Raw genomic sequence first — 10,039 nt, 5'->3', positions numbered from 1 at the left:
TCCCTGTTTCCTGATGGTCCCGCCATTGTTTAGCTAATCAGCCTCTGGCTTGGGCTGCCTCTGTGAGCAGGTTTCCTATTGTTCCGCGAGGGCGAGGTGGTGGTGAGTCAGTCTGTGTGTGTGTGTGTGTGTGTGTGTGTGTGCGCGTGCTCGTGATCTGTGTGCTGATGTATGTATGCGTGTGTGTGTGTGTGCGTGTGTGTGTGTGCGCGCGCGCTCATGATCTGTCTGCTGATGTGTGTGTATGTGTGTGTGTGTGTGTGTACGCGTGGGAAGGGATATTTGGCGCGATACTACACTGACAGTAGACAGACCAGAGATGATGCTTCATGACCCCCAGCCCCCCACGCCCCGGTAATCTCACGGACCCAGCCTATCATCTTGGCCTTGGCTAGCACTGTTATCCCGTTCCGCTTACCGCGCCCGCTCACGCACAGTTAATATTTTCAAGGCATGATTTTAAGGGCATGATTCAAGTAATTTGCCAGATCTCAGTTCTCACCACACCAGTGAACGTTTCAGTATCATTTAAAGCTGAATATCTTCAGTGTCTTTACACTCAGCAACATTCATTCAACATTCTATTCAAATAAAATAGAAAAAAAAGCTTTTTGTTGGAAATGATGTAGAATGTTTGCACATGAGATACTTAACTATGATTTCTAAAATCACTTGTTTTGTTGACAGGTTTGCAATAGACAGCAAAAAAAAAGAGTCCTTTTCTGTAAGGCCCAACGTCAAGCTCAGTTTTACAACCGCAGTGAAGTAGTGAAGCTTTCACACTGCGTGATGCGCGTGGAGAGTCCCGGCCGATCTCCGTGACAGGCGTGTGAGGGTACGAGTGGGCGGGAGGGACGGCAGCAGCTGGCTGCCGTGCCACCCACCAGCATGACGAGGCGGCATGACAACGCCAACAGTTTGGAAGGCGGTCCGTCCTGGAGTCTTCCCTTGCCTGACCTCATTCCAGCTTTCCCATCATGCCAGGGAGGGGTGGAGGCCTTTCCAGGGCCTGTGATAAGGGCCGGGTTAGTGGAGGGGGGGGTCTCTGACGTGATACTGGACCACAGAGTGGCGTGCTTTATCAGGGGGTGCAGGGCCATTCTCCTGGTTATCAGAGCTGCGGGTACAAGCAGACTTCGTCATTCTGGGAGCCGTGTGCAGGCCACAGCTTCTCTGCAGGCTGGCGAAAGAAACCGAAAGAAATCTTCCGTGCTGTTCTTTTCTCTGTTACTCAACTCAATTCAATCTCAGATGTCCTCTGTTGTCATGATGACAGTACAAGTAACTGGAAGGCATCTCATGACATCTCTTCCATGCTGTGTTCACAGTGTGTAAGGGGTAATGCTGGTGACACAAACAGGGACGTGCAGCAATTTCACAACCTCATCTGCAGTGAAATATATACAGCAGTAAGGCAGACTGGGATCATGGATACTGATTACCTTTTTAAGAGCGCTAATAGGAAAATGTTCATTATTTCATTATTTAAAGACCAAAATTTCCACTTCCAGTCTAAGCAAAAAACCTTTATTCCCACTTTTTTTCACAAAATCATGACAGTGAATGGTTTTTCCATGCTGTCTACATTTATTCTGCATTTCATGTGCTTAGCAGACCCTCTTATCTGGAGTGGCTTACCCAGCTTGCAATTTTTACATTACATCCATTTACACAGCTGGATATCTGACTGGGATAATTTTGAGTAAAGTACTTTAGCTAAGGGTACAACAGCAGCAACAGCAACCTGGGAATCGAACTGGCAACCTTTGCATTTCTTGTGCAGTACAGCACAAACACCTCAGAGGCGCCTCTTGAATGACCCCTGGCTTTTCTCTGGGGTCTAATGCCGCAGGCTACAATCCCACCCTTTATCTTGGCTTCCTCTCGTATAGTTACACATGTGATCCACTTCCTGATAGATGCTGAGACCAATGGTGACATCATTTCACGTGTGGCCAAAATATCCGAACAGGATGCCCTTTGAACTTGTCATACAATCCCTGTGGTAACTCTCTGATGTGTGCCTTGTTTGACGACCTGACACGCTTTCAATACCTCAGGGTAACTTCTACCGGTGTTTCAAAAAAAAAAGTTACCTTCCTTTATAAACAATGGTATCTCCGACACCACCAGAGCTGTTACATGTGGCTTTCCCCTTTCTGGTGAGCAGAGTCGGAATTTGTCAGTAGCCTCACGGGTCAACCCACCCCAATAACTGCATGCGTAAGGCCGTTCTGACCTGGACAGGCTGTGCAACAATCACCACTGCTATAAGGAGCTTTATGTTTGGCGTCATGTAGAAATCGGGACGTGCCTCACGTGGAGCTGGTGGGAGGGCAGTCAGTGTCTCCACCGCTTGTTTTTGCTTCTGAGAACATTTCTGAGACTGTGCCCCTCCCCCACACCAATTCCCCGTTCCCAACCCCCTCCCCCTCCCCCTCCATCTATCCTTGCAAAGATGGTGCTGACAAGATTTGTTACTACCTTCTTGTTCCTTTCCCCTTGCACACGCTGGCAATTTTGGGGTCTAAGGAGGCCTACCCGTGTCAAGTGGTGGCTTCTCTAAGCAGAATGTTCTCAATGATTTAGAGAATGTAACTCACTGAATCATATATCACATATTATCCGGTGGTTCTAGGGCCAATGTGCGGTGTAACGGTAAGCAGTAGAATCAAGCTTGTAAGGGAAAAAAAAAGTTGCTGGTTCGAATTCCTGCTCAGGCATTGCTTGGGCAATGGTGCTCAACCTAAAATTGCCTCAGTAAATATCCAGCTGTATGAATGAATAAAATTGTAAGTGGCTCCGGATAAGAACATCAGCTAAATGATATTAATGTAAGGTAATGTAATGGTACTGCACCATAACCTGTGATATCCCGTATGCCTCGGCAGCTTTGAGCGCCAGGCCGGTTTCTCCACTCCAAGCGTCTGTGAGAAAGCCTTCAGAGCCTGGAGCACGGCGCTCGGCTTGAAAAGACGGGCCGAGCGCACGCAGGCCTCAGGTTCCCCTGCGCTCGCCGGCCTTTGTCCGCGCCCCTTCTTACAGCGTTGCTAAATAAAACGGAGCGCATGGCGTCTGCATCTCCCACGGCTTCCTGGGGCGAAAAACAGCGCGTGGGTGACTGGAAAAACAGGATGCAGGCTCAGCGCGCTGGCGGGCAGCGGGGCGGACACTCGCTGTCCACTGACGAGCTCTTCTGGGCATCTCGCAGTGGGAGGGGTCTTTCTCGGAGACAGGCGGCCATCTCTGCGGAGGAAGAGGAGCTGCTGTCATTTCCTGGTGCTGGAGGGACTGGCCCTTCAGCAGTGCTGTTCACCAGGCTCGTTGCACACAAACCACAAGGACCCCGGTCTGCTCAGGCTGATTTAGCCAGGAAAACATGTGAGGGAGGAATGACAGTTACGTTATTGCGTTATTGTTTATTTAGCAGACACACTTATCCAGAGCGACTCACAATTTTACATGTTATCCATTCATACAGCTGGATCATTACCGAGGCAAGTGTGGGTTAAGTACCCTGCCCATGAGTACAACAGCAGAGCCCCAGATGGGAATTGAACTGGCAACCTTTAAGTGAACCCTACTCATTACACTACTCTGCCACCATACAGTATATGTATATTTACTGTGTTTACCTTATAAGGCCATGTGGCAGGCGTATATGTTCCATATTCAATACCTGCCTGTCTACACAGGTATGAAGTAGCACCAGGAGGTAAAGGAATATGCACTTATGGTAACGTCTGACAACACATAAGAGGTGTAATAAATGGAGCCATTAAGTGAAACAAAAAAAATAATTTCCCTCGTGGGCAACAAAGTCTCCCAGATGTGTCTGAGGCGTGTTCATGACTTTCCATATCAGAAAAGAACTGATCAAAATGTCATCTGTGCCAATCAGATGCCACATTTTAAACTTTGTATGTTGAATAAGACTTCACTCAAAAAAAGATTTCACTCAAAAACACAGAAGGAGGAGAAACAAGTGACCCTGAATTAAAACTCCTTAGGGTTGCCTGCAGTCACATCCTAAAAATCAACATATTCCAAGATTCCAATACCAATTTTTTTGAAGGTCAATCAAAGACTTAGTTCAACACATTGAGAGAAAGTTTCAAATGACCTAGGATGTAACGGATTGTGATAATGCCCACAAGCTACCTACATTTCTTCAGATATGAAACTGGAGAATGTTAAAAAAGATTTTTAGTTGATTTTCTGATTAGCAACAAACACGTCAGCACATGTTTGTCTTAGTTTGTGTGTCTTTAAACACCTAGCGGTGTAGATGCGTATTTCGCTCTGATCGCAGACTTCAGATACAACACGCAAAACGACAACACTCACAACTGTGGATGTGCTCGTACAATATGTTCGCGAGTTATGTGACCTGAACTATGGCGTGTTTTTTTTTTTCAGTCCAGGAGAGCGTGTGTCATCTGTTGGTGTGACCAGTGTTTTGGTCACATTGTTTGTCCCCTGCTGTGCCTATGCGTGGGAGTGTGAGTATATGTGTGTGCGTGTGTGTGTATGTTTGTGCCTCTACTTTATTTTTAAATCCAGTCCCGAGGTTTGTCCGTAATGGTTTTGTTTACAGTCTGGGGGGGGGAGGGAGAGCTCAGCTCCGGCAGCTTCAGGCCCTCTGTCCTCCTCCCCTGACATCTGTGAGTCAATTAGCTGACTGGACTCCTGGAGAAAAAAAAACCCTCCCCCCACGCAGGCTGACGGCAAACAACACGCCCGTCAAGCCGCTCTGACTCCCAGACTCCGACTGCAGCCATGAAAGGAGAAGGTGGTGGGGGTGGGGAGGTTATGTCAAGAATGTTCACTCTGTCGTTTTTTTTCTCTTTTCTTTTTCAAGTGCCATGGCGTAGCACAAAGGGGAGAGCGGGGCCCCGCCGCTGGCCCTCTCCCTCTCCGTCTCCGACTTGTGAATGAAGCCGCCGTGATCCGCCACGGCTCTCTGATCGGGAATCAACAGCACGCTGACATACATAATGAACTGATTAATTTTTTTTCTCTCTCTCTCTCTCTTTCTCTCTCCCTTCCTCTCCCCTCACCCCCTCTCCCCCTCTCTGTTCCTGATCAAGGCGAGGCTCTGCCTCCCGACCCCCCCCCCCCCGGGGGGGCCGTACGCTCGGTCCCCCGGCGACCGTGCCCCACATTCCCGCCCCGTCCCCAGCGCCCCACTTGTCCTCAGGCTCCCGCTGCAGAAATATGCTTCAGTGTCGACGCTAATTATTCAAGAGCCGCCACCTCATTAACTGGACTAGCAGATAATAAATGATTCATGGGCCATCCTTAACGTCAGCCCCTCTTCTCTCCCTGCCTCTCCTCCCTCCAGCTCATGCTGATTGCTTTTGCGGGTTCCATCTTTTTTCCGTTCTCTTTCTCCCATCTCCCTCTCTCTCTCCCTCCGTCTGCCCTTCTCCCTATTTGGTCCGGATGCTGGCCGTAACTCTGGCGTACAGTGGGAGGGTCACGGCTGGCTGAAGGGCAGGAAGTACGGCATGGGGGAGACAAATTAGCGTTGCATGGGCCCATCCCCCGGGCGGCCTGGCTGGTGGAGGGCCCGGGGCTGCCGGAGCGGTGTCACGCGGGAATGGCCTCCCCACAAGAAAAGAAAATTCGCAAGGCCTTTCTTTAACAGAGGCTTCCTGGCAGCTTGGTTCGGTTTGTGTTGGGAACTAATTAGGACAAAGACCAGCGAGGAACAGATAAGGCTGGAGGAAACTTCAGCGTGTGGGGGTTGGGGAGAGGTTTATGCAAAAAGTCTGCCTGTGCTTACAGTTGTGCAAGACTTTGATAAGGTGATACACACCCAGTGATGCATACTTTTAATTAGAGCTCCACCAACACGTACACTTCGCTCAGAGTCCATTGACAGTGACGTTTCAGTGCAACAGCTCTCGGCTGGAGCAACAGCTGATGCATGTTTACATCTGGGTGGATGTTTCTTTTCTCCTCGGGCAAAGCACAGTCATACCATCACCGAATACCATTCCAGTGTTTTATGATGCTCTTAGCTCACCACTTCCTTACTGTATACATTCACCGCAAATACCAAATCGGCAATTTGTGCATGACATTCTGCTTGAGGGGAATTCACCGCAGAGAATCATTTCACACTTGGGATAGTTTTATTTGGCCTGACATGAATGAGAAATTCTACATAGGTATGAGCAACTGAAATCCAACCGCTGATACACTTTTTCTTCTGTGGACCAAGGGAAATGCGAAAAAACTCAGTGTGAGGAATATCTAAAGATTTCCAGTTTCACATCTCAGTTTTAAAAAAAAGCCAGCCTCCTGCAGGTTTCTCACTAACCTCGAGGGACCTACTTCTTATTTGTCAGTCTTCATACACAGCAAATTCCTCCAATAAGGCTTTCAAGAGCTCTTAGTCAAAAAGAGAGGGGGAGGGGAAGAGAGAGAGAGGGAGAGGGAGAAAGAGAGAGAGAGAGAGAGGGAGGGAGAGGGAGAGAGGAAAAGAGGCCCAGGAGTAAAACTCCCCTCAGGCTAAACCAAATTTGCATCTTAAAATCTGCATACACTTCTGTGTTTTTCAAGGTGCCACAGTGACTACAACATGGCTTATTGTAACAGAGGGGAAGAAAGGCTTGAACAAAAGTGATCTTAAAACAGCCCCTGATACACTCACTAAGCACACAAATACGGCTATCAGACCAACTCAATGATGACTGCAATTCTTTCCTCACAGAATAAAACTTTAACCGGTGACCCTGACATCTCATACAATAACAGTAAACAGCACGTGTGATTCTCAGATTTGAAGGGGAAAGAGAGCTTTGATGGTATAATTGTAATAATTATCAGCACTGGGTGGTAAATAATTAATCATAATCAGCTGTACAATGATTTTCAGGGTCAATGTTTTTTTTTTTTTTGAAGATTAAGGTAACAAAACATCTCCATTCACAAGGTGGGGTTATGCGTCTGGAGCTTCTGTAATTGGCATGTCAATACAACAACTGAACTCATCCCTGTGGGTTTCAAAAATCAAAAAAAAAAAAATATCTGAGTCCTTTCCTATTCCAGAGGCCAGAGGCTCTTTCAGAACTGCTCCTGTTAAATGTGCATGCGGCCGCTCCTGCCCGGTTGCCACGGGGACCGTGTTGTGGAGTCGCTGGCTTGAGCCTGCAGACATGGAGCTGGGGAGAGGGAAAGTGACACAGCACAAAGGCTGGAGCGACCTTTGGAACACACAGCACAGCTGATGTCTCTCTGGAGGATGAGGCCTCTTGTTAAAAACTCACCCGCCTCTACTCCCCGCTTCCTGCCCGGGCTTGCCTCTTACTGTAAAAAAATACGGTCACATCTTGACAAATGGCATGAACAAGCCCTCACACAACTGTCTTACGGGACAGGCCAGTTGATTATAGGATTTAGCCAATTACCGTAGGATCTGGTCTTTATCAGCGAAAGCATGCTATTATAGCCTGGCGGTTATATTTCTTAAGCCTGTGTGATTTCTTAATGAATACAGGTATTATGAAAATATTTTGACAAGTAACATTCAGTAAGCAGTAAGAGGATATATGCTACTTTAGTAGGTTTAGATTTACACGATTGTATGGGAAAATTGTGACTGAAATAACACAGAGGTAGGGAAAAAAATTCTGGGAATGCTGAATCACCTAAACTTCCTGTGTTGTTTTTACTTCGTGTTTTACGTCATCCTGTGATTTGCGCTCGTTTTACGCTTACAGAACTTTGAGAAATGAATGCAGGCCATTATGCTTACATTATGAAATACAGGGAGGAATGCCACGAAGAACACTCTGAATTCACAGCACAATTACAGGGACCGCTGATAACTGTGTCAAAGCAGTTTGAAGAAAGTGAGCTAGAAAAAAAAAAAACACACTCAGTTAAGAAAGAAAGATGGGGATGAGGAATGTTTGAGTGGATTTTGAGTTATTTCAAGCTGGAATGTTGGGGCTAACCCAAAACAGCTATTATTTGAGAGGTGGGGGGGCAGAGGGTTCCCCAGGGGGTTCCCCAGTTCCCCAGTAGCACATTTCATGATGCTAGCCAATTTTCAGCGACACTCATGTGGCCATATTGATCTCTGGGCTTCGAGTGTGTCTGTGATAGAAGTAGCGCTGGCCGAAACCACTCGCTGAGTCTCTGGAGTCCCTGAATAAACACAACCTCGTTAGCTCGGCACGGAGGTGATATTTATCAGCTCTGGTAATGCCTCAGCTAACAGCAGGTCACTTTGCAGATCGGACCGGGATGAAGAAAGAAAATGTGTCTCTCGCCACAAAGTTTACAACCAGGCCCGGTGAAGCACATACCTACTCATCCAGGTACACAGATGCAGCTTCCAGCTGTGAGGATTCACAGTCTGACTGCTCAGGCTGTTTAATCAGCCTGTCTCAGATGACAATCAAAACGGCAGTGACCTGAAAATGTGTGCATTACATTGCATTATTGGCATTTAGGAGATGCTCTTATCCAGAGCGACTTACATAGGTTACAGTTTTTACATGTTATCCATTTATACAGCTGGATATTTACTGAGGCAATTGTGGGTTAAGGACCTTGCCCAAGGGTACAGCAGCAGTGCCCCAGTGGGGAATCAAACCAGCAACCTTTTGGTTATGAGCCCTGCTCCTTACAACTATGCTATACTGCCACCTATACTGGTACGATTGAGGTGCCCCTCAGACTTATTGCCTCCACAGAACTGATCATTTTAAGCACATAACCTATGACCTACTGCTGGCCTATAAAAACAGAACAGAGAGCTAAGCTGTGGCCACGTTCTCAGTCTAAACTGGTCTGGTAAAATGGAAAGACTGGCTGTCAAATAGAAACTCACAGCCCCCCAGCCACTGGTCTCTGGGGCACCTGCAGCTGTGATTTCAACACGGTTCGTAATAACTTTGAACTGACGAGAAGAAACTAGACAACAGTTGCAGTCAGCAGGCCTTTTCTTGACCCTATAATGAAAACAAAACCCCAACTGAACAAGTCACAGAGTCCCATATTTAGATGTCAAATTCCCCCAAGGATGCTGACTGGCAGTCATTTACATAGCCCCTCCCCCCACTTCCCCCTTGCCTAATTGCCCCCCCTCTCTCCCCCAACTCCGCTGCAACCAATAGCCCCCAGAGCACGCAACCTCAGAAAAACTCAAGACTTCCTCTCTGCTGATAGGGTGTGCCGAAGCCTGGAGGAAGCTCAGGGTGTATTTATAGAATTCTTTCCTCGCCAGAACAACAATGTCACCACAAAAAAAGGGGAGGCAAGGTCTTGGCTGAGTTCTATTTCCACTAACTGCGCAACAAAACTGAAAATCCTCATGCAAGTTTTTCAGAGGACACCTGCGCAGTGGTTTCAGCGCTGGGGGGGGGGGGGGGGGGGGATGGAGTCTGCGTTCACTGCAGACGACACTCTGTGCCTATCCTGTGTCGGCCGATCTCATGAGCGCACTATGCCACAGACAGAAAACTCAAACCAAGGGTGTCTCAGCGTCGCAGATGACTGCTCTTTGAATCACAGGAGAGGTTGAAAAACAGACAACGCCACTCACTATTGTTCATCATTTGGTATAACTTGACTGACAGGCCAAATGCCCCCCCAGAAACATAACAGATTAAACGTTGTTCAATGCATGGCGAGCCCCAGAGAAAGCTCAGTGTGTACTGAACTGGCAGAAGGAAAACAGTGACAGTGATGCTGCTGAGAGCCATGGGACATCTATGTGATGTAGGTTTTGGGGAAATGGTTTTGAAATGAAAACGTTACAAGTTCTGAATAGCAGGTGGGGCCCTGCTCTTGAGAAAAATAACAGACTTCAATTGCTTCAGTAAAAATCAAAGATTCATGAGTGTATACCATATATAAAGCCAACCAGGGAAGCATGCCCTGCATGAAACATCAGATATGCACATAAATTAAATGAGTAATGTACTGGAATCACACAAAACAGTGCAGTGTCTACCCAAGACATTACAAAACCCATAACTCCCATGTCCATGAAGACTACTCACAGACACACTGCATGGCT

Source organism: Megalops cyprinoides, chromosome 10 (assembly GCF_013368585.1).
Source record: "Megalops cyprinoides isolate fMegCyp1 chromosome 10, fMegCyp1.pri, whole genome shotgun sequence".
NCBI classification, from domain to species: domain Eukaryota; kingdom Metazoa; phylum Chordata; class Actinopteri; order Elopiformes; family Megalopidae; genus Megalops; species Megalops cyprinoides.
The sequence above is the reverse complement of the archived record's forward strand: the minus strand, read 5'-3'. Positions refer to the sequence as shown.